General features: G+C 41.6%; 1 protein-coding gene across 5 annotated transcripts in view; it reads right to left on the minus strand.

Annotated features, from left to right (window-relative positions):
- LOC120529808 (arf-GAP with SH3 domain, ANK repeat and PH domain-containing protein 1-like) overlaps positions 1-24,042 on the minus strand; it is a 347,163-nt gene that overhangs the window by 146,419 nt on the left and 176,702 nt on the right. The window lies entirely within an intron of this gene.

The following is a 24,042-nucleotide window of genomic DNA, read 5'->3' on the forward strand; positions in this document are numbered from 1 at the left end:
GTGAAGCACCCCGCTGTGCTGAGAGGAGTGTTGAAGGCAGCTTGCAGATTGGTGCTCAGATGTCATGAAAAGCAGTTTGCCATCTAAGGGGCTGAGAGAACAACTCAATATTACAGAATTGGAGAGCTTGCACAAAATTCTGAGTCCTAAGAGTTCAATTTCTGCAGCTCCAGGGAGCACTGGAGGCTTCTTCAAAAAGAAAACTCTTGATTAGGTCAATCAGACATAAAAGCTCCAAGTGTTACTGCTAAGGCTACTAAAGTATTAAATTAGTAAGAGGAATATCATTTTCCCAAGGGGGTCTTTTCAGCCATCAGGATAAAAGACAAATAAGGCAACTAAAATTGAAACTGTTTTTTCTGGCCATTTCCGTTGTTTTATCCATACATGATGCTTTCTGACCTAATTTATGGTTACTCTTTAAGCACTTCTATTGTATGGAGCGAGAGTGCAGTGTTTGTTTTTTTTTAATCTCTTCATATGAAAAATAACACTTTTTACATAGAAGGTCTAAATGATACCCAATGGCACAAATAAAAACCATAAGCAACAAACAAAAAAAATGGGAAAAATGATTAAACGCAATGGGGAGCCCCGACAAACAGTATCTGAATATGCAGGTCATATTAGTAGAAACGCCCTGCCCGGGGTTTGTTTCCTGCCCTGTGTTGGCTGGGATTGACCCCCCGTGACCCTGTAGTTAGGATATAGCGGGTTTGATAATGGATGGATATTAGTAGAATGGAGGGTGATGGTGGAGTTTAGAAATAGGAATCTACTGGCTGGCCAGTAATTTGTTGTCACCTTGGCCACAATGCCACTGGCCCACCACTTATTCCAAAAGGTTTCACTTCTTGTAAGAGTTTTGTTGGTTATGACAGACAGCTCCACGCTGAACACAAATACAGTTTTGGATTGGTGATATTGTGCAGAAAAGGCGGGGTCTGACAGAAAGAGAGAGTTCAGCTGACGTCACCAGGAAGTGGTCTGCGTGCAGCGGTTAGAAATGGGGTCTCTGCACCGCCAAAAAAATGTAGTTGTCTGATTAGCTCACGCTGTAAGGAGGCCACATCCGAACCAGATGTTCACGGCTAACTACCTGCAGTTCGCCACAGCACAGATCTGCAAATTGAGAAGCTTTGTGTGGCAAGTCTGCTGCTTTATATTTTATCAAATAGCAATTTGAAGAAATGTGAAATAAAGTTTTATCAGGTTTATCACGTTTAGTCGCTTAATGATGCCGACACATTACATTCGTTCAATTCAGCTAAAATGATTTGCTTGTGAGGCTTCTCGTTTCAGTGTCCAATAATAGTCAGCCAGCATTGATGGATTCCACTTGCCCTGATACTCCTTTTCCAGAATTGCGAAGTGCTGGTGAAACATTTCACCATGTTTGCCATAAGGTTAGCAGGAAGGAAGTCCAAGTGTGGATGCAGAAAATGAGGCTTTAGCGACACGTCGGTCTCGGACGTGGTTTGCAAAAAAAAAGGAAAAAAAAAATTCTCAGCGACATCCTTGTATGCTATCCATGTGATTTCCTCCAACTGCACTAGCAAGGATGACATGTCTAATTTGTCGACCAACAAAAACATCTTCCTTAATCTTCGCAGCAGTTGTTCATCTTAAATATTGAAATCTTTAATTTTCCTTATTCTTTGTTTTCACAAAATTTTTCATCAGTCCAAGTTTTATATGAAGAGGAGGCAAAATATTTTTGTTGGGTTGATAAGTGGTTTATGTGCTGCACTTTTATATCCTGCAAGTAAATGCTTATAGAGAAGCCAGTTCTGCTTAATTTGAGGACACTCTTTGTCATTTGTGTAATTATTGGCTCTGACCTAAATTTTAAATCATATATTAATCAGATTACCAGGACAGCATTTTTTCACTTATGGAATATAGCTAAAGTTAGATCCCTTATAACTCTGCAAGATGCTGAAAACTTAGTTGATGCTTTTGTTTTTAGTCGACTAGATTACTGTAACGCACTACTCTCAGGACTACCCAAAATAGACATCAATCGATTACGACGAGTGCAGAATGCAGCGGCCAAAATCTTAACTAAGAAAAGAAAATCTGAGCACATCACACCAGTCTTAGCGTCACTATACTGGCTACCTGTGCCATTTAGAACTGACTTTAAAATAGTGCTTATGGTTTTCAAAACCTTCAATAATCTGCCCCATCCTATATTCTGGAATACCTGTCACCTTACACTCCAAATTGTAACCTTAGATCTTCAAATGAGGTCTGCTTATAATTCCAAGAGCTAAACTTCAAAGAAGTGGTGAGGCAGCCGCCTGCAGTTATGCACCTAAAATCTGGAATAGTTTACCGATAGAAATTCGCTAGGTTAATTCTACCCATTGTTGTTTGGGGAACATTGTTCTCAAATTTCTGGATTATTCAATGACACATCTGTTGGCAAATTGCCGAGCCACAACCTATCATTGCTGTTGAAGGACTAGGCCTTGTTTTGAAGGCTCCTTATATATAAGAATACATTGGCCTTACCTGTTTCACATCACCTTGTTGTTTCAACTTGTCACATCGTTATTTGTCCTAAACTACTCCTGTCGCAGCTTTCTGGAATGCACATATCTCCCTATTATAAAAAAAAAATCTTGACAAGGAGACGAGATCATCTCGGAAGAAAATTTGACGTCCCGAGAGAGACACTTTAACGTCACGCAAGAAAAGCCAGTGAGACAGAAGAACAGCTGCTGTACAGGCTTTTAAATGATTGACATGCAGCGCGACAAGCAGAACACGCACCTCAGCAGAAACAGCACAAAGCCAGTAACTGATTCGTCCGCTTCTCCTTAGTGTGCGTTCAGCTCCCCCCCGCCCCCTTCACAACGCAATTGGGACAGCTTCACCATACCGTGTGTTCAGGCCAAACATAACATGAGCAGGAGAGACGCGAAGTGGCAGGACAGGAGCACGCATCCGGGTTGGCGGGTTGAGCAAAGCGATCGAGACCAGATAATCTCGGAGAGACACTTTTGACGACACGCGAAACTAAACATTCCAACCTTAGGAAGCAAAACCCGTGAGACGGTGACTTTTGCACACCACGCCCTACTTACAAACAATTTAAAACAAGTTCACGGACATCTAACCTAGCAGTTGTTGGAATGCTTTTGGCAAACACACTTCATGTGCTCCCAGCTCTTAAAACAATGACAAGCAGAACACGCAGCTCGCCAGCAGCAGCAAGCCATCAGATGATCCGAGCACATCTCCTTAGCGTGTGTTCAGCACCTTCCCCTAACCCCACACAACGCTAGCGGCAGAGACACGAAATGGCAAAAGGACAGCTGCTGTACAGGCTTTTAAATGATCGACGCAAAGCACAACAAGCAGAGCACGCATCTCGCCAGCAGCAAGACAGAAGAACTGACTGAATCTCTTTAGTGTGAGTTCAGCCCCCCAAACCCCCCTTCACAACGCGAGCAGTGTTATACGTCCTGCGAGAAAGAGATTTAACCACGCCCGGGGCAGGAAATAAAGGACAAATATTATTTCTACAAAAGTTTTAAAATAAAAGTGAAAATAATGCATACGTAACAATTCCCATGAAAATAACAATCTCTTTAAATTGTTAATCCGGTTAACCAAACCCGGGGTGGGCGAGCGAAACAAGCAGGGGACGGAGCCCACTAGTATCTTCAAAAAAACAATGCAGTTGATTAGGGGAAACCAAAATCCCTTGTCTTTATATATTTTGTGTTTGAAACTCAAAGTAAATTTAAAAACCACTCACTTTTGTTTTGATTAACATTCTCCACAATGTCCTCACTTTTTTGGAATTGAGGTTGGGTGTTTCTTTGATAAAGTCTCACCTGCACCTGTGTGTGGCTATTTGCCTTATTTTTTAGGTGATACTTGGTTTCACTGCATTACGGTAAGAAAATTATCACTTGAAAATTCTTCATCGTGTGAATGACGACAAGAAGTTATTAAACTGATGCCTAAAATGAACTTAAACAAGGATATTTAAATTTCACAGTTCATTGTTCTTCTCCCTAAATGCATGCAACACACAAAAATGTCTTTTCTCCAATGCACAATATTTTGAAGTATTGATGTTCTAAAGAAATACCTAGAAACATGAAAATGAAAGCATGTGTTAATAATGAAAAGCTCTCAGACAAGTATGATACATTTAGATTTTCCATTTCATCACATGATAAAAGAAAGAAAGAAAAAAAAAATGTTGCAAAGAGTAAATGCGTTAAATGGTTTTCTCCCTCATTTTCCATTTTCTAGCCTCACATGGATTTAATTTGGGAGTTTCATGATACAGATTCCCCTGGCAAAACAGCATTATTAGGTCATCCATCTCTTTCTTTTTTCCTAAGGCATGAGGAGTCCCTGCGTGCTCAGAGCTGGAGAGGGGCTAAACTGAAGCGCTCTAATGGCGGCACCCGAGACTCGCGCACTTTCAGACCACCAATTTACCCAGCAGTTGATTTTCAAAAAATCTTCACAAACCTAACATATTCTTATTTTATAAAAAAAATATATATATATATATATATATATTGATTAATCACATCAGAAAAAAGAAAAAAAAAAATCTTTTTTCATATTGTGCTCTTGACATCTCAAGCAAGAGACAAACATCAGAGGTTTTGCTTTGTTCTCACTTTAAAAATTATAATTAGTCAAGAAGCTGCTTGTTCCTCTTCATCCTTTCCCACTTCTATGTGCTTGATCAACCTTCTCCATACAGCTCGGTCCTGCACCTCACAGACCCTTTTTTACTTTATTCACCCACCTCTGCCTCAGGCCCCCTCACTTTCTCTTACCCATGTTCACCAGTTTTCTGACCACATATTCCTTGTCTCCCGTCATCACATCTCCTCACCACCTCAACTTACTTTCCTGTACTTTCTTAGATGTCTCTCCCACTTCTGTTCTACCTCTGATTGTCTCATTTCTTGTCAATTTTTCTAACTCCACACATCCATCTCAACATTCTCATTTCTGCCACATCCAACTTCTTCTCCCACTGTGCTGCGCTTTACTGCTTGGGTCTCAACTCCATACATCAGGGGTGAGCAATGTCGGTCCTGGAGAGCCGCGGTGGCTGTAGGTTTTCATTCGAACCCAGTTGCTTAATTAGAAACCAATCCTTGCAAACCTCAGAGCTTATTTCATTTTGTGGTTTGTTAGGCTGCAATGTGAGGTTTTTATATCGTAGATTTTTTTTCCTTTCCAAGGAATCATCCAAATAATTTGACACATACAACGTATAATTTTCAGTCTGTCACATTTGCCTATTAATTTTTTATTAAATCAAACAGTGCATGATGAACACACACAGATGTAAATGGAAACAAGCTAGATGGAGAACTGCTGGCTGCTTTGTCATTTACATCTTATTGCTAATAAGGAGCCATTAAAAACACTGAATGCAGCTGTTTAAGACTGAAATAAGGTTCCCCACCCTTAATTACTTAACAAGTCAGACCACTAAAATGAACCCTCAAAATGTCACTTAAGCAATAAGGGCTTTGTCAGCAATAATTTACTTCTCATTAAGAAATTGGGTTGGAACAAAAATCTGCAGCCACCTCTGCCATACATCATGGCTGGTCTTACCACTGTCTTAAAAACCTGACCTTTAACCTTCACCTTAATTCCTGAATCACACAATTCTCCTGACCCCGTTTTCCAATTGTTCCATCCACACAGCTTTATGTGGGTTATCTCCACATCTAATTGTCCATCTTGGGCTACCACTGATCCTAGATATTTAAATGTTTCAACTCTTTTCGACTGCTCTCCCTGCAGGTTAACTTTTGAATCGTGATCATCATTAAACCCCATATATTCTGGCTTCTTCCTATTTATCTTCAATCTTATATCTTCCAAAAACTCTTCTCCATTCTTCTAACTTCCTCTTTTCTGTTGCTACACAACACAATGAAATCAGCAGAAACCCTGCACCATGGGATTGGTCTCTTATTCAATGATTCAACACATCCATAACCAGATCAAAGAGCTCAGGACTTCAACAAGATCCCTGGTGCAGACCTTCTCTAACTGGGATCTTATTTGTTACCCCAAATCCCTACTCCATTATGCATATCCTGGACAATGCTCACATACTTCTCTGGTCCTCCTTTCTCTCTCATGCACCTCCGGACGTCTTGACTTGGCACTCAGTCACAAGCCTTCACCAAATCAATAAACACCAAATGCAATTCTTTCTGTTTATCTCTATGTCTCTCTATGAGCTGTCTCAATGCTAAGACTGCATCCATTGTTCCTCTTCCTGGCGTAAAACCCAATTGCTCTTCTCCAAGACTTCGCTCTATGATCCTTTCCTTTCCTTTATTGTGTGTGACATCAGCTTTGTACCTCTATAGTTTCCACAATCCTGAATTTCTCCCTTCTCCTTATAAACGGGTACAAGCACACTGCTCCACCACTCCTCTGGTATTCTCTCCTGTTCATCGATCTTCTGCACAATACATCTACTCCCTCTTCTCCTAAACTCTTCCACACTTCTGCTGGTATTTCATCTGGCCCTGTTGCCTTTACATTTTTGCATTCTTTTCAAGGCCTCTTTTAATTCCTCCGTCTTTAATTTTGGTACTAGTCCTTCATTTGGAACTCCATCCCCACATACTACCCTTGGATTTTTTTCATTTAACGGCTTTTCAAAGTACCTCATCCATCTATTCTTGATCTTATCATGCTCATCTTTCATCTGCTTCACCTGACTAAAATCCTTCCCAGTCTTGTTCCTAGCTTTGTCTATTCTAAAAATCTCTCCCTACGTCTTTTGTCTACAATTTTTCATATACCTGCTCCCAAACCCGTCCCTTGGCTGTTGCCAATACCTTCTCCTTGCTTGTCTGCCATAGACATTTTTGTTATCTTCCCCTTTCCCCAATTGGTGCCATGTCTTCTTTTAGTCAAGAAACGCTTTAAATTACAATGTATTGCTTAAAATAAATTGCTGTCATTGACTGCCTTCTTTAAAATATTGAGACTTGGATTTCATTCGTAGTGAAGATATCACGCTGACATGGAATGAGAAAACTGGCACAGTGCTGGAAACACCTCAGCAGAGACAGAACAGAGAAACAAATGTGAATAAAAAAAACATGAAGAAGATGTTCACTCCTAATAAATTAACATTAGGAATACAGTATGTGGACACAAATTTCAAAAAGAGATGTCAAATGTAGTTATGTGAAAAAAGAAGTACATCTCATGAAATCTCATTTCCTTTTATAAGATACTAGCTGTCCCCCAAGGTTCTGCCCACTTAGCAGTGAAACAGGACAGTGAGGAGGGTCCCGTCCAGCTTCCCACTCCTGACATCACACTTCCCCTTCCCCTTAGCCCGCAGACTCTGTCTCAGATTAGTGTGAATATATCACTCCTGCAAGCGAACTATGATTCTTAGCGTGATGAGAGAAGTCGCAAAATAAACTGGAATGTTCAAGCAAATTCTAGGAAAAAAACCAATCTTAATCCTTTAAGTAGTTCTGTCGTTCGTTCGCTAGCTAAGCGAAGGTAAGGTACTCCCCGAGGCTGGCACGTGAGTGAGTGAATGAGTGAGGAGGGCAGAGGGCCTCCCCCCTCGGCCTGCTGCATGTCTTTCAGATTCATGCAAATAAATCGGCACGGCAAGTGAACTCTGATACATAGCACAATGACAGAAGACGCAAAATCAACCGGAACATTCAAGCAAATTCTAGAAAAAGACCCAATCTAAATGCGTTAAGTAGTTCTCTCGTGAAAAGCGGACAGACATTGGATTTTATATACAGAGAGATATATAGAAATCTGAAGATTTGATCTTCACTTAAGGCAATACAAGTAGTCCCCAGGTTACGGACATCCGACCTATGACTTACGAATGGGGCCGCAGCTGCACCTTCATCTGTAAGGGGGATGCGATGCAGGAGCCTCAGTAACTGCCGCTCCGTCATCTTCGGCCTGGGGACGCTGCAAGCGGTGACTGGACGGAGGCTGGAGGGGGCAATTTCACTGCTTGCACAGTGTAGTGTTCCTCAGGTGGCTCCCGGCAGCAAGCGGTGACCTGTGGTCCATAGTCACCGGGACCACAGCTATCGCTCGTGTGCAGGACGGAGGCTTGATGGGGCGGGTCGCTGCCCACCCACTATGCCGCCACAGCTACTGCTCCTGACTGGACACAGGTTGGATGGAGCGGAGGAGGGCATTTCAGTGCCTGCCCACCACACACGGCTCTCCCGTTCGTTCTCGGTGGGCGGCTGGTAATGCTGCAAGCGGTGACCCGGATCTGGCTGAACAGGGCGGCGGGGGGTAGCATTGTAGAGTGGCTGCCTGTTGAAAACGGGTGGTGGTGGGCGATTCGCTACATGCCTTTGGCCACAACCTGTTCGTTCTCGGTGGGTAGACACTGCAGGCAGCATACTGTAGTGGAGGTGACTGTGTGGTGGGCGAATGGAGAATCGCCCCTTGCCGCCCCCATTCATTCTCAATTGCAAGCCTGCTTGTATTGTTACGTACATAGCAGGAAGTTGTCTCTCATCAGTACATCAGACGTGTTGATGACGGGTGCCTTTCTGCTGTGATAGCGTGGACAGTGCTGTGCAGAAGAGCTCATCTTAATCTTTTGTCTTCACCCTTCAACAATGTCTCTGAAACACAAATCTGATGCAAGTGCTGGTGATACAGTAAAGAAGAGAAAAACCATCACAACTGAAAATAAAGCCAAAATAATAAAAAGGTAAGAGAGGTGAAACTCCATCATTCACTGGCAGAGCACTTGGTTACAGTCGGTCAACAATAGAATTTATTAAAATAATGGACCTGTTCCAACTTACATACAAATTCAACTTAAGTACAAACCTACAGTCCCTATCTCGTACGTAACCCGGGGACTGCCTGTACATATAAATAAAGGTGAGATGATATAATAACATCATGCCATTTTTATATGTTGTAGTCCATTGTATAATTGAAATAAACACAAATGCAATGTGGAAAAAGTATGGCGCAGACAATGAGAATTTAATTAGAGAGGATCTTGTCTGACATGGTCCTCTTATTTAAACTTTGGTTTGCTCTGTGTTGCAAAAGTGTGTGCTATCGCCATGCCTACATGGAAAGAGCTCTCTGAGGCCTTCAGAAAGAACAATCTATTGTAGAAGCCTATGAGTCTGGAAAGGAAAGATCTCCAAACAATCAGAAATCAACCAATCCACTGTCTGAAAGATCATCTAAAAGCAAAGGTTTCAAACAACTGGAAACTTGACCAGGCAAGGCAGCCAGGCTACCCACTGCAAGTTCAGCTTGAGATAAGAGCACAAGATGTTGAAACAAGTCTCTAAGAAGCCCCTAATTTCAACACTGGACCTACAGGTAGCTCTTGCCACAGTTACTGTCAAAGTGCATGAGTCAACCATTAAAAATAGGGAACAACTTCTCTCAACCATCCAAGACCAGTTTGGTGACCAACAATGCCTTTGCCAGCATGATGGAGAACCGGCCCATACGGCAAAGGTGAGAACTAAGTGGATAGGGGAACAAAACATCAACACTTGGGGTCCATTGCCAGGAAACTCCCCAGAACTTAATCCCATTGAGAACTTGTAGCCAATCCTCAAGAGGCGGGTGGACAAACAAAAACCCCTAAATTCTGACAAACTCCCAAGTATTAATTATGCAAGAATGGGCTGCCATCAGTCAGGATTTGGTCCAGAAGTTGATTGCCAGCATGCCAGGGCGAATTACAGAGCTCTTAAAAAAGAAAGAAGTGCCAACACTGCAAATATTGACTCTTGGCATAAACTTAATGTCACTGCCAATAAAAGCCATTGAAACTTATGAAATACTTGTAATTCTACTTCAGTGTACGATAGAAACGTCTGACAAAAAGATCTAAAAACAATGAAGTGGCAAACTTTCTGAAAACCAACACTTCTGTCACTCTCTAAACTTTTGGCCACAACTGTACACGGGAGGTGTGGCAGGAGGAAACCAGAAAGAACAACAGGGCAAGACTAAACTGTGACCATTAATAAGGAGGACTAATGTGCTCTGGACAGATGACACAAAGAATTGTATGGCCACAGTACCAGATGACACGTCCGGTGAAAATCAAAGACAGCATTTGACCAAAACAAACCAAAACTCTAAAGCATGGTGGTGGAAAGGTTCTAATTTGAGGCAGCTTTGCTGCATCAGGGACCAGGGAGCTCACCACCACAGAATTCACCAGGAATTCTTTATTGTACCAAAGGGTGCTTGAGGATAATGCGCGCAATCATCTGTCAGAAGATTGAAGCTAAACTGAAAGTAAACCTTAACATACCAGTACATCTACTAGTAAATTGAAGAATGGCTGAAACAAAAGAAATGCAGGGCTTTAGAATGGCCAAGTCAAAGGCTCAGTCTGAACCCCATCAAGATGCTGTATGGGGAATTAAATTGGGCTGTGCACGCAAGACACCCCTCAGATGTCATACAGTTCAAAGAATTCTGCATGAAAAGTTAGGGGAAAACTTTTTCTTAGTCAATGTCACAGATTGCTAGACATTTCTAGGAAATGCCAACCTGAGAGGGCAATAACAGCTATTACAGCTAATGATGTACTTATTTTTTCCACAGACAGAAAGGCGTATCTGTTTGTTTTATGTTGAATATATTACTGAAAAGCCAAATTTTCATTTTTTTTAACCCATATCTAAAGAAATTGTTTAAAAGAAGATCAAATCTCGATATGTCCACGTATGTTAAAAAAAAAAAGAAAAAACATTTCACGAGGCTTTCTTACTTTTTCACATGACTGTAAGTGCAGTCAAGATAAACAGAAGCACAAGCAACAAACAACAGGGTTTGGACTGGCTCACCACCATCTTATGCTTTCTGCTACTTTTCACTCCAGGACTTAATCTGAGCTCATACTTCCAGATGATGTGTTTCTCATTTCAAGTATAATCATAATGGGTACTGCCTAGATGACTCATCATGGCACAGCTTGGCAATCGAGACTGCGCAGATGAGCGCCCAGTGTGATGGCTCAGCTGGATGTCATTTAAAAGTCATACACTCTTATATCTAAAGCTTGAGAAACTATGGATGATATTTGCATAAAATATAAGTGCATAATATATGTGTAGGGAGGCACGATGTCACAGCGGGTAGCACTGATGCCACTTGAGTATGAATTTTCTCCCCATGTCCACATGTCTGCAGTCATCCTCTCACATTAAAAAAAAATGGGGCCTCAAGTGCTGGACTGAACTAAATGAGTTCAATACATAAATCATTTAAATCTGTTGTGCCACTGAACGTGCCACTGTTTGTCCACAGTGTGACCAATTATTTCGAATACAGTCACAATGTAATGCAGGCTTCTATGCTCTTCTCCCTGTACACCACCTCACTAGGCCCAATAAGTCCACTCCCATGGATTCTCATATCTGTGCTATGTCATTGACACGCAGTTGTTTCCTCCAGAGGACCACACGGTCTCTGCTAGAAACTCTATGTATTTCACGGACATCCCAACCTGGATGAACAAACACCATGTTGGCTTAACCTGGCAAAGATGGAACTCTTTGTTATCCCAACCAGTATGCCTAATCAACACCCCAGCTTTGTACAGCTCGGCTCATTATCACTAAAACCCCCCAAGTCAGCACCTAATCTTGTGGTGATGATTGATGACCAGCTATTCTTCATTTACCACATTTCAGTTTTCTTTCACTGTATAACATTCACAAGATCAGACTGTACTGCCCAACTTGTAGTGCAGGCATTGGTCATATCAAACATTGACTACTGCAACTACCTACTGGCAGGTAGGTACCAAGCAATTGCAGGTGAATTAAAATGCAGCAGCACATCGACCAGCCTACACAGACATGTCACTCCTTTTTTCAGGTCACTCCTCAGGTCGTTCCTTCCTGAGAACAACATGGTATAAGAGTCACTGCACGACTTGCTGATATCTCAACCTGGATGAAGGACAACCACCCACAACTCAACCTGGCAACAACTGAGCTTCTTGTGATCCCGGCCAGCCAGTCTCTTCAACTCCCCATCTCTGTACTGCTTGGCTCACTGTTGCTAACACTTGTCAAATCAGTACGCAACCTTGGGATGGTGACTGATGAGCAGCTATCTTCTTATGACCACATTTCTACTGTTTCTCGTTCATGTAAGTTCATGCTGTACAACATCCGCAACATCAGATCTTATCTGATGGAATATGCAGCACAACCCCTGGTCCAGTCTTTGGTCTTGTCACGTCTGGACTACTGCAAATCGCTTCTGACAGGAGTACCGATATGTGCTATCAAACTGCTGCAGATGGTCCAGAATGCAGTGGCCTGTCTTGTTTTTGGCTAGCTGAGGCAGGCACATGTCACTTTTGGCTTCCAGTCACTACATTGGCTCCCTGTAGCAGTGCACATTACATTTGTATCCTTGATTCTTGCCTACACAGTAGCCAGTGGGTCAGCAGGTATGTATACTGAGACACACAAATGACGCTTTTCCACTGCATAGTACGGCACGACACGGTACAGTTCAGCTCACTTTTGGGGGGTTTTCCACTGGGAACAGTACCTGGTACCTGGTCCTTTTTTTAGTACCACCTCAGCCGAGGTTCCAAGCGCCGAACCGTTACCAAAGCGTGGCGTGTAAACTGCTGGTCACTGATTGGCCGGAGAAAATCGTCATTACTGCGTCACTGGCTATTCTTTTCTTTAAAGGTACACACACACGGAAGTTTGTGTCCCATCTCTCCATCGCTGGACGAAGTTTGTTGCATAAGTGGATGAATGTTTCTTCAGACAATCGAAAGTTCTCCAGCCACTGAGTGTTTGTAAAACCGGGAACAATCACATCCCACCACTCTGAAGCACGGTTAAATGTCCAAACAGATGGTCTGTTGCGGCGACTTTTTTGCAAAATGTGGAAGATCTGTAATATACAGAATCAGCATTTTAATGTTACACTGGCAGTTAAGTTCATTTTATGCTTTGCAACAGTGATAAAAGTTAGCTAGTGACGTGCTTTTTTTAGATGCTTACCCTTGCGTGTCGTCGAGCTAAAGTGTTGTCGTTGTCTGCGTGTTGTTTTAAAAGTTCCACGGTGTCACGGCAGTAGAGGCGGCGCAACTATAACGATACGTGAATAATCCCGCCCACTCTAAAGCGGTACTAAACTGCAGTCGAAACGCAAACCGAGAGCCGAACCAAGGTGAGCTGTACTGAACCGTGCTGTGCCGTACTATGCAGTGGAAAAGCGCCTAAAGTTCTGTGCTGTTTCTTATCCAACTCAGGTGTACATGTGAAAGGAATCTAGCGACACCCCTCCTACATGCCATCAAATGTCAATCCAGACTCTTTTTGTGTATAGTTCCAGACTAGTGGATGAGCTACCCACCTCTGTCCAAATTACTGACTCCCTCCATGTGTGTCTGAAGGCTCTTGTTCTGTGGTTATATAAGTCTAACTGATAAAGGTTTTTGTCACTAACAAAATATCAGTTTGTCTTGCGTTGTTCTGCTTGTTTTACAGCTCTTCACTTGTGATGGTCAATTTTGAAACTTTGTTCTTGATTCACAGTAGTCCCCAGGACTGATGTTTACTCAATTATGTCAACCTCAGTTGTAAGTCACTTTATAGAAAAGTGTCTGCTAAGAGAATAAATGTATATTTTATCATGAACACATACAACTGCATTGCCTGTAAGACTCCGAGTTCAAACAATATCAGTAGCAGCTTCACTGTAACTCTGTCAGCTGTAGGTCAGCTGAGTGGACAATTATGCTTATGTGGTGATGCCAAATTCACACAACATTTCCCCCTGGGGACAAAGTTCTATCTGCTTGTCATCCTTCATCTCTGTAACGACACAATTTTGTAATACAACTCTTGCATTTTTTGTGTGAACTTACTAGTTGAAGCTAGCTGGCTTTTCAACCTTGCGTCTTCACAATAAAACATTTTTCATTATGGACGGTAACGGTGCTTCTAGATGGAATGTGATATTTCGGCTCAAGATTAGGTTAGGGTAAGTGGAGGAAGCTTTTCCGCAAAGGACAAGAGGCACAATACAAAGTGGTGTACACGTGAGAAGTGGAACGAAAATCATACATGATTCCAAACATTTTTTACAAATAAATAACTGCAAAGTGGGGTGTGCGTAATTATTTAGCCCCCTTTGGTCTGAGTGCAGTCAGTTGCCCATAGACATTGCCTGATGAGTGCTAATGACTAAATAGAGTGCACCTGTGTGTAATCTAATGTCAGTACAAATACAGCTGCTCTGTGACGGCCTCAGAGGTTGTCTAAGAGAATATTGGGAGCAACAACACCATGAAGTCCAAAGAACACACCAGACAGGTCAGGGATAAAGTTATTGAGAAATTTAAAGCAGGCTTAGGCTACAAAAAGATTTCCAAAGCCTTGAACATCCCACGGAGCACTGTTCAAGCGATCATTCAGAAATGGAAGGAGTATGGCACAACTGTAAACCTACCAAGACAAGGCCGTCCACCTAAACTCACAGGCCGAACAAGAAGAGCGCTGATCAGAAATGCAGCCAAGAGGCCCACGGTGACTTTGGACGAGCTGCAGAGATCTACAGCTCAGGTGGGGGAATCTGTCCATAGGACAACTATTAGTCATGCACTGCACAAAGTTGACCTTTATGGAAGAGTGGCAAGAAGAAAGCCATTGTTAACAGAAAACCATAAGAAGTCCCGTCTGCAGTTTGCCACAAGCCATGTGGGGGACACAGCAAACACGTGGAAGAAGGTGCTTTGGTCAGATGAGACCAAAATGGAACTTTTTGGCCAAAATGCAAAACGCTATGTGTGGCGGAAAACTAACACTGCACATCACTCTGAACACACCATCCCCATTGTCAAATATGGTGGTGGCAGCAGCAGCTCTGGGGGGTGCTTCTCTTCAGCAGGGACAGGGAAGCTGGTCAGAGTTGATGGGAAGATGGATGGAGCCAAATACAGGCAAATCTTGGAAGAAAACCTCTTGGAGTCTGCAAAAGACTTGAGACTGGGGCGAAGGTTCACCTTCCAGCAGGACAACGACCCTAAACATAAAGCCAGGGCAACAATGGAATGGTTTAAAACAAAACATATCCATGTGTTAGAATGGCCCAGTCAAAGTCCAGATCTAAATCCAATCGAGAATCTGTGGCAAGATCTGAAAACTGCTGTTCACAAACGCTGTCCATCTAATCAGACTGAGCTGGAGCTGTTTTGCAAAGAAGAATGGGCAAGGATTTCAGTCTCTAGATGTGCAAAGCTGGTAGAGGCATACCCTAAAAGACTGGCAGCTGTAATTGCAGCAAAAGGTGGTTCTACAAAGTATTGACTCAGGGGGCTGAATAATTACGCACACCCCACTTTTCAGTTATTTATTTGTAAAAAATGTTTGGAATCATGTATGATTTTCATTCCACTTCTCACGTGTACACCACTTTGTTTTGGTCTTTCACGTGGAATTCCAATAAAATTGATTCATGTTTGTGGCTGTAATGTGACAAAATGTGGAAAAGTTCAAGGGGGCCGAATACTTTTGCAAGCCACTGTGTATATATATATATATATATATATATATATATATATATATATATATATATATATATATAGAATCCTAACTAGGAATAGGAAAAGAAAATCCGAACACATTTCTCCAGTTTTAATGTCACTACACTGGTTACCTGTGTCATTCAGAATTGACTTTAAAATTCTGCTTATGGTTTATAAAGCCTTAAATAATCTGCTCAATCTTATATATCAGAATGTCTGTCACCTTACACTCCAAAATCCTTAGATCTTCAAATTAATGTGTCTGCTTAGAATTCCAAGAGCTAAACTTAAAAGAAGTGGTGAGGCGGGCGGCCTTCTGCTGCTATGCACCTAAAATCTGGAATAGCCTGCCAATAGGAATTCGCCAGGCTGATACAGTAGAGCACTTCAAAACACTGCTGAAAACACATTACTTTAACATGGCTTTTCTATAACTTCAATTTAATCTTATTTTAACTTAATCCTGATACTCTATATGTTCAATTTCCTCAAAATAACTATTCATGGTGGCTCTAAAATCGGTACTGACCCCTACTCTCTCTTCTGTTTCTTTTTCCGGTTTCTTTGTGGTGGTGGCCTGCGCCACCTCCACCTACTCAAAGCTTCATGATGCTCGCAACAATGATGGACGGATTAAAAGGCAGAAGTCTACGTGACCATCATCATCATCAAGCCCTTCCGTGAGAATCCTAAATCCAAAGTGGACTGTTTCATTTATATTAGGTAGAATGCCCAGAGGGGACTGGGTGGTCTCATGGTCTGGAATCCCTACAGATTTTATTTTTTCTCCAGCCGTCTGGAGTTTTTTTGTTTTTTCTGTCCCCCCTGGCCACTGAACCTTATTCTTATCCGATGTTAATTAATGATGATTTATTTTGTTTTATAATTGTGTCTTTCATTTTTCTATTCTTTAATATGTAAAGCACTTTGAGCTACTGTTTGTATGAAAATGTGCTCTATAAATAAATGTTGTTGTTGTTATATACAAACAATAAAATGGGCCTATTGATAATGTTCTATAAGGTAATGTATAGGTCTAGAAAGCAGGTTAAAATCCATATTTATATACCCACCCCTTAAAATGACCTACCTATATACCTAAATTGATTAACTGTAAAATACCCTAAAATTTGTTCTAAAATTGTGAATATATAAAAGGGGACAAGTATACTTTTAAGAGGTATTTCTATAGTAAATAAATAAATACATAATTATAAAATCAGTCCATATACAATAAGTCCCTCAAGAGCGAGGGTTTTAACCTGAGGGGTGTGGTGTATGGCCGGCCATTCATCCCGGCCAATACCCCCAAGCTGCCAGGTGGAGCCCTCCCTGCAGTATGGAGGTGCCCCGAAGACCAGCAGGGCATCATGGACATTGGAGTTTTTATACACAGCCCTGCTGGATACCATGGGGGCCATGAGGTGACGCTGCAGGGAGGAACGACGGTTACTTGCCTTACACCCAAGAAGTACATCCGAGTCACATGGACAAAGGGGATGACGTGCTTCTGGGGTGAAGAAAAGGACTTTTTATCTGACCCGGAAGTGATACAGAATCAGTTGGACTGGGGATTGGGAACACTTCCAGGTCAGGGAATATAAAAGCACTGTGGCAGCTCCCAGACGGCGAGCTGAGCTGGGTGGAAAGGTGGCAACGCGTCTGGGAGTGGTGGAGAGCTTATTGTATTTGCGATTAGTTGTTTAATGAGTATAGTGGAGAGAAGGGTGCTTTGTGCATTGTTGTTTATAAATAAAGTCAACTTTTGGACTTTGTCTTGGTGTCTGACATCTTGGACGAGGGTTCAAGGGAACAATAGCGCCCCAATCTGTCACAGGGGATAGGGTTATTAAATACTAGGGTTAAAATATATAAATATTTGTAATACTTTAGAAAAACATTTAGCTTTCCCCAATCCAGCAAATACAAACAACTGCTCCCACTTACAGGCAACCAAACACACAGAATAGGCAAGCAAGTGAAAAGCTAGCACTGAAGTGGACAGGTAATGTAATGAACTACTACTGGAATACTAAAAGACCACTAACACAAATTGAGGGAGCAAAAATAAAATTAAATAATGCTGTAAGTATTCACATACATATGCCTATCGTAGAACGTAAAACATTATTACAACAATATTTACTGCCAGAGGTATAAAAATTAAACGGAACATGAAAATGAAAATTACATGCACTCTACATCCAAATACATTAGAAATGAGGCAAAATTTCGTTGTATTGTATCATGTGTTTTATGACATTACCACATAACTGAAATGAAACACAAAGGTAAATAAAAACGGCTTTCATCAAAAGCAGGGAATTTAAACATCTGATTGAAAAGCTAAAACCAAGGCATAATCTGACAATCTGACTGCACTTTAGTAGCGTTATTATTCACCATCTGTGTAACAATGTCAAGATAAAAGCTGTTGGGACACAACATAGGCATCCATGTATGTGAAAGTGGGCCGGGACCACAGGTTAAGTATTTCACCTGCACACATAGTTTAGTGAGTCACACCCTTGGACTAATGCAGTGAATTGCAACGTTCAATGTATTTGTATGCGCTATATTTAATAAACCCGTTATTCACAGAAACCCCGCATTCAGGAATATCATGTAAACTCTCATTCTTCTACAACTCAGTGATCTTCTATAACTTATAACTTCTATAACTATAACTCTGTAATGGTCAGCGCAGCTTTCTATGCTGTAGTGTGCTGGGCTGGTAACATCAATCAACAAGCTAATTAAAATGGCAGGCTCAGTTATGGGATCCCCATGGAGGTTATAGAGGAGGAGAGAATGAAGACAAAACTGAGTTCCATTATGAATAATGCTGCACATCTCCTCTCTGACACACTGACACTGATGACTTTCAGCCAACAAATTATTCAGCAGAAGTGTGTCAAGAAACACAACTGGGGGCTCCTTTATACCAGAAGCAATACTCCTGCATTGCACCTCACTGGGACTGGGTCTTTCTTTTTAATTTTCTACCTTTTAATTCACTCTGGTGTGTGTTCAGACTACTGTGTGTGTGTGTATTTTTATCAATTTATTTATTTTGTTTTAAAAGCTTCTGTAAAACACTAAATTTTCCCTGAGGACAAATAAAATTCTTTATTTCTTCCTTCCTATCTAAAAGGAAGTAACAGCTTTAATGCTTTAGCAAAAATACAAATATGTCTTAAATGTATAAACTAGGGGGCTCTGCCCCCTGCTTGCTTCGCTCGCCAACCCCCAGGTGGGCGCTATGCGCCAGCCACTTCTCAACTCTGGCACTCACGCATATGGATTTCACTTTCACCAAACAACAAATCTTTTAATTCTCACATATACACCTCTTCATTTTTTTTTTATTTTTATTTACCTTTATTTAACCAGGCAAAACAGATTAAGAACAAGTTTCTTATTTACAACTGTGGCCTGGAAAGGGCAAAGCCTTAAGAGGGAAATGGGGTTGGGTAAGAAAAAAAAAAAACATTAAGAAAGATACACATATCCAATATAAACGAAATTACGAAAGAGAAAAAAAAAAAAAAGAAAGAAACACTACTTTTCCCTGACGTCAACACGAATTAGAGGAATTAAACGATCTACAAGTCTCCGACTTAAAGTTTAAAGCTGAAGAATATCTACAAACTTCTGTCATATCACCTATGTCCATATATTCAATCTCTTTTTGCTGTTCCATTATTTCATCGACTAATAATTTCCGTTAGTTAGCGATTATGCAATCTTTACTATGAGTTTTTTGAGACTTTCGACTCTCTAAGCTGTTCTGCATGTGTATCGCGGCAACGTTTTTGAACCTCTTTACGACGTTCTACTTTGTCTTCTACTCTTTGTCTTTTATTTCCGACCCCGCTTGGAGCTGAGAGTGAAGGAACTGTGTCTGACAATAGCATTCACATGAATGAGAAGGTTGTACATGTTTGAGAGGAGGGCGGGACTTGTCAAAATCTCTTGGCAAAAAGTCTCATCTTGCAGGACCTGAAATTATCTCTCACGGGAGTTGAAATTATCTCTTGAGAAAGTCTCGTAAAAGGATTTCCTTTAATAACATAGAGATGTAAAAGAACTCACACTGCTGTCCTTATCTAAATGTAAAATAATAGAAGTGAAAAAAGGTCAGCTAATTAAATGGGATCAATTAGAGGGAATAAATGACTGGGTGGAAGAAAAGCCTACAGTCACAAGTGGTCCTCATAACTGAGTTTGAATCCCACTGGACTACAAAAATATGATTTTTCCTCCAATAATAAAATTTTGCACAAGTGGTAAAATTAGTCGCTGCATTAAGAGGTTTTGTGGGCATGGCATGATACAGTATCTCACAAAAGTGAGTACACACCTCACATTTTTGTAAATATTTTATTCTATCTTTTCAAGGGACAACACTGAAGATATGACACTTTGATCCAATGTCAAGTAGTCCGTGTACAGCTTGTATAACAGTGTGAATTTGCTGTCCCCTCAAAATAACTCAACACACAGCCATTAACGTCTAAACCGCTGGCAACAAAACTGAGTACACCCCTAAGTGACAAATGTCCAGATTGTGCCCAATTAGCCATTTTCCCTCCCCGGTGTCATGTGACTCATTAGTATTACAAGATCTCAGGGGTGTTAAATTTGGTGTTCTCGCTCTCACACTCTCTCTCTCATACTGGTCACTGGAAGTTCAACATGGCACCTCATGGCAAAGAACTCCCTGAGGAACTGAAAAAAAGAATAGTGGCACTACATAAAGATGGCCGAGGCTATAAGAAGATTGCCAACACCCTGAAACTGAGCTGCAGCACGGTGGCCAAGACCATACAGTGACAGGTTTAACAGGACTGGATCCACTCAGAACAGGCCTCTCCATGGTCAACCACAGAAGTTGAGTGCAAGTGCTCAGCTTCATATCCAGAGGTTGTTTTTTGAAGATAGACGTATGAGTGCTGCCAGCATTGCTGCAGAGGTTGATGGGTCAGCCTGGCAGTGCTCAGACCATACGCCCGCCGCACACTTCATCAAATTGGTCTGCATGGCTGTCGTCCCAGAAGGAAGACTCTTCTAAAGATGATGCACAAGAAAGCCCGCAAACAGTTTGCTGAAGACAAGCAAACTAAGGACATGGATTACTGGAACCACGTCCTGTGGTCTGATGAGACCAAGATCAGCTTATTGGGTTCAGATGGTGTCAAGCGTGTGTGGCGGCAACCAGGTGAGGAGTACAAAGACAAGTGTGTCTTGCCTACAGTCGAGCATGGTGGTGGGAGTGTCATGGTTTGGGGCTGCATGAGTGCTGCTGGCACTGGGGAGCTACACTTCATTGAAGGGACCATAAATGAAAACATGTACTGTGACATACTGAAGCAGAGCAGGATCCCCTCCCTTTGGAAACTGGGCCACAGGGTAGTATGCCAACATGATAACGACCCCAAACACACCTCCAAGACAACCACTGCCTTGCTAAAGAAACTTGAGGGTAAAGGTGCTGGACTGTCCAAGCAGGTCTCCAGACCTAAACCCTATTGAGCATCTGTGGGGGGACATCCTCAAACAGATGGTGGAGGAGCACAAGGTCTCTAACATCCACCAACTCCGGGATGTTGTCATGGAGGAGAGGAAGAGGATTCCAGTGGCAACCTGTGACGCTCTAGTGAACTCCATGTGCAAGAGAGTTAAGGCAGTGCCGGAAAATAATGGTGGCCACACAAAATATAGACACTTGGGGCACAATTTGGACATTTTTCACTTAGGGGTGAACTCACTTTTATTGACATTAGTGGCTGTGTGTTGAGTTACTTTGAGGGGACAGCAGATTTACACTGTTATACAAGCTGTACACGGACTACTTTACATTGTCTCAAAGTGTTGTCCCATGAAAAGATAGAATAAAATATTTACAAAAATGTGAGGGGTGTTCTCACTTCTGTGAGATACTGTATGTGCCCTTGCTTTACCAAAGGCAAGTGAGAAAAAAAATGTTGTTTTTGAGACATTCAGCAATAAAGCAGCTACAGTCCTACAAAAATATTCACCCTTTTGGAAGTTTTCATATTTTATTGTAATACAACAGTGGATTTATTTTGGCTTTTGTGACACTGATCAACAGATAATGACTCTTTAAGGTCAATGTGAAAACAGATCTCTGCAAAATGTTGCAAATCAATTACAAGAATAAAAAACAAAAAAATGGATCACATAAGTGTTTGCCCCCTTTAATTTGATGCCCCTAAATCCCAACTGGTGCAGGCAATTAATTTTAACGTCGCAGAGTAAGTCTAATGGGGAATCTCCTGTTCGGGGTTTATTGTGATAAATCAACGCAAACATGGAAAGGCCTGCTTGTGGTGAGTTAGTATGGAGGTACTAAGCTACATTGTTCAAAAGAGTCGCTACTCGATTATGTTGACCTCTTTTATAAGTTGCTTTAGATAAAAGTGTCTGCTAAGCAAATAAATGGAGATAATGAAGGCAAAAGAACACTCCAAGTAACTCCATGAAAAGGTGATTGAAAACTCTGGGAATGTAGACAGAAAAATCTCCAGATGATTGAATATTCAGTTAAATCAATCACAAATAAATGGAAAGAATAATAGTTGGAATTCTGCTACTGCAGGCTGTTCCACAAAAACTGAAGATGACAAGTAAAGGAGGCCACAAAAGAAACCTCTGAGAGCACTGAACGAGTTACAAGCAGAGGTAGTTGAGGCTGGAGAGACTGCGCAGACAAACAACTGTACCCGGGGGCTTCACCATTCGCAGCTTTATGGGAGAGTGGCAAAGAGAGAAAATGCACAAGACATCTTGGCAGAAGGCACTTAGGAGAATCTGAAGTCAACTCAAAGAAGACTCTCTGGTCTGATGAGACTAAAATTGGAGCGTTCAGGTCATCAGAGTAAATGCAATGTTACACTGGACATTATCAGAAACACACCATCCCTACCGTGAGGCATAGTGGTGGCCACATCATGAGGTGGGGATATTTCTTTAAAAGCAGGCCCTGGAACACTTGTGAGGGGAAAAAAAGATGCAGTAAAATAAGGCAAATTCCCAGAGGAAAACCTGATGCATGCTGCAAGAACCCTGCACCTTGCGAGATTTCTTTTTGCCAATAAGACCACACAACCCCAAGCATAAAGCAAAAGCTACTCAGGAATGGCTTCTAGGCATCAATGTGAAAGTTCTGCAGTGTGCAGTTCTCAACCCAAATTTGTGGCTGGACTTGACAAAGGTGGCTGTTTTCTGATGACTGTCACGATGCCCAGCAGAACTTAAACAGTTTTGCAAAGAAAACAGGGCTGATAAAGAGAGAGAGACCTGTGGGCACAGATTCAAGGCTGTCATGGCTGCGAAATTTGCATCAGGCTGGCAGTGTAGCATAGCGGTTACTGCTTTGAACTTTAAACCCTGAGGTTGTGGGTTTCAGTCCTACTATTGATACTTTGCAGCCATGAGAAATTCAATTCACCTGCCTGTACTCCAACTGGAAAAACAAAAAGCCTCAGCCAAACAAGTAAATAAAAAGAATAAAATAATAATAATCTAGTAAATACTGACTTGAAGGATGTGAAAATGTATGACAGCTGTGATTTTCTTCTTCTGTAGATAAAGTTTTTTTCCCCCACCTTTTTCATGGATGTTCTAACGTCAGCCAAATATAAGCTTCTCCTTCTTCTTTTCCTTCTCCTTTTTCTTCTTCTCCTTCTTCAACATCATCAACATTTAAAGAACTGATTCACATAAATGAAGCTCTTTCCCGAGGTCTTACTACAATTTCATTGTGGACAAACATAAGTTCCCTTCTTCTTCTTTCCCCCATTAGAACTCGCCACTGCAGATCATTTGTTTCCATATCTTCTGGTCCTCGTCATCTTGTTCTGTCACACCCCCCTACCCAACCACATCCATAAACCTTCTCTTAGGCCAGGGGTGTGCAAAGTCGTTCCTGGAGGGCCGCAGTGGCAGCAGGTTTTTGTTCCAACTCAGTGGCCTAATATGAAGCACTTACTGCTCAAGTAACACCTCTTCTTCATTTTAGTTGTCTCGCTCGTTAAGATTTTGAACCCATATTGCTTATTTTAGTCTTAAACAGCTGTATTCTCAGTTTTTAATTTCTCCTTGTTAGCAATAAGATGCAAATAACAAAGGAAAGCAGCAGTTCTCCATTTAGCTTGTTACCATTTACACCTGCGTGTATTTATCGTCTGTGGTGGGCTGGCCCCCTGGATTTGTTCCTGCCTTGTGCCCTGTGTTGGCTGGAATTGGCTCCAGCAGACCCCCGTGACCCTGTAGTTAGGATATAGCAGGTTGGATGTTGACTGACTGACTGACTGTATTTATCGTGTACTATTTTTTTTTTTTATTAAATACTTGGAAGAAAAGTGAAGAGAAAAAAGATAAGGACTGAGAATTACTCCTCTATTTTAGACTTCAAATCATTTGGATTATGT

This window comes from Polypterus senegalus, chromosome 5 (assembly GCF_016835505.1).
Source record: "Polypterus senegalus isolate Bchr_013 chromosome 5, ASM1683550v1, whole genome shotgun sequence".
NCBI classification, from domain to species: Eukaryota; Metazoa; Chordata; class Cladistia; order Polypteriformes; family Polypteridae; genus Polypterus; species Polypterus senegalus.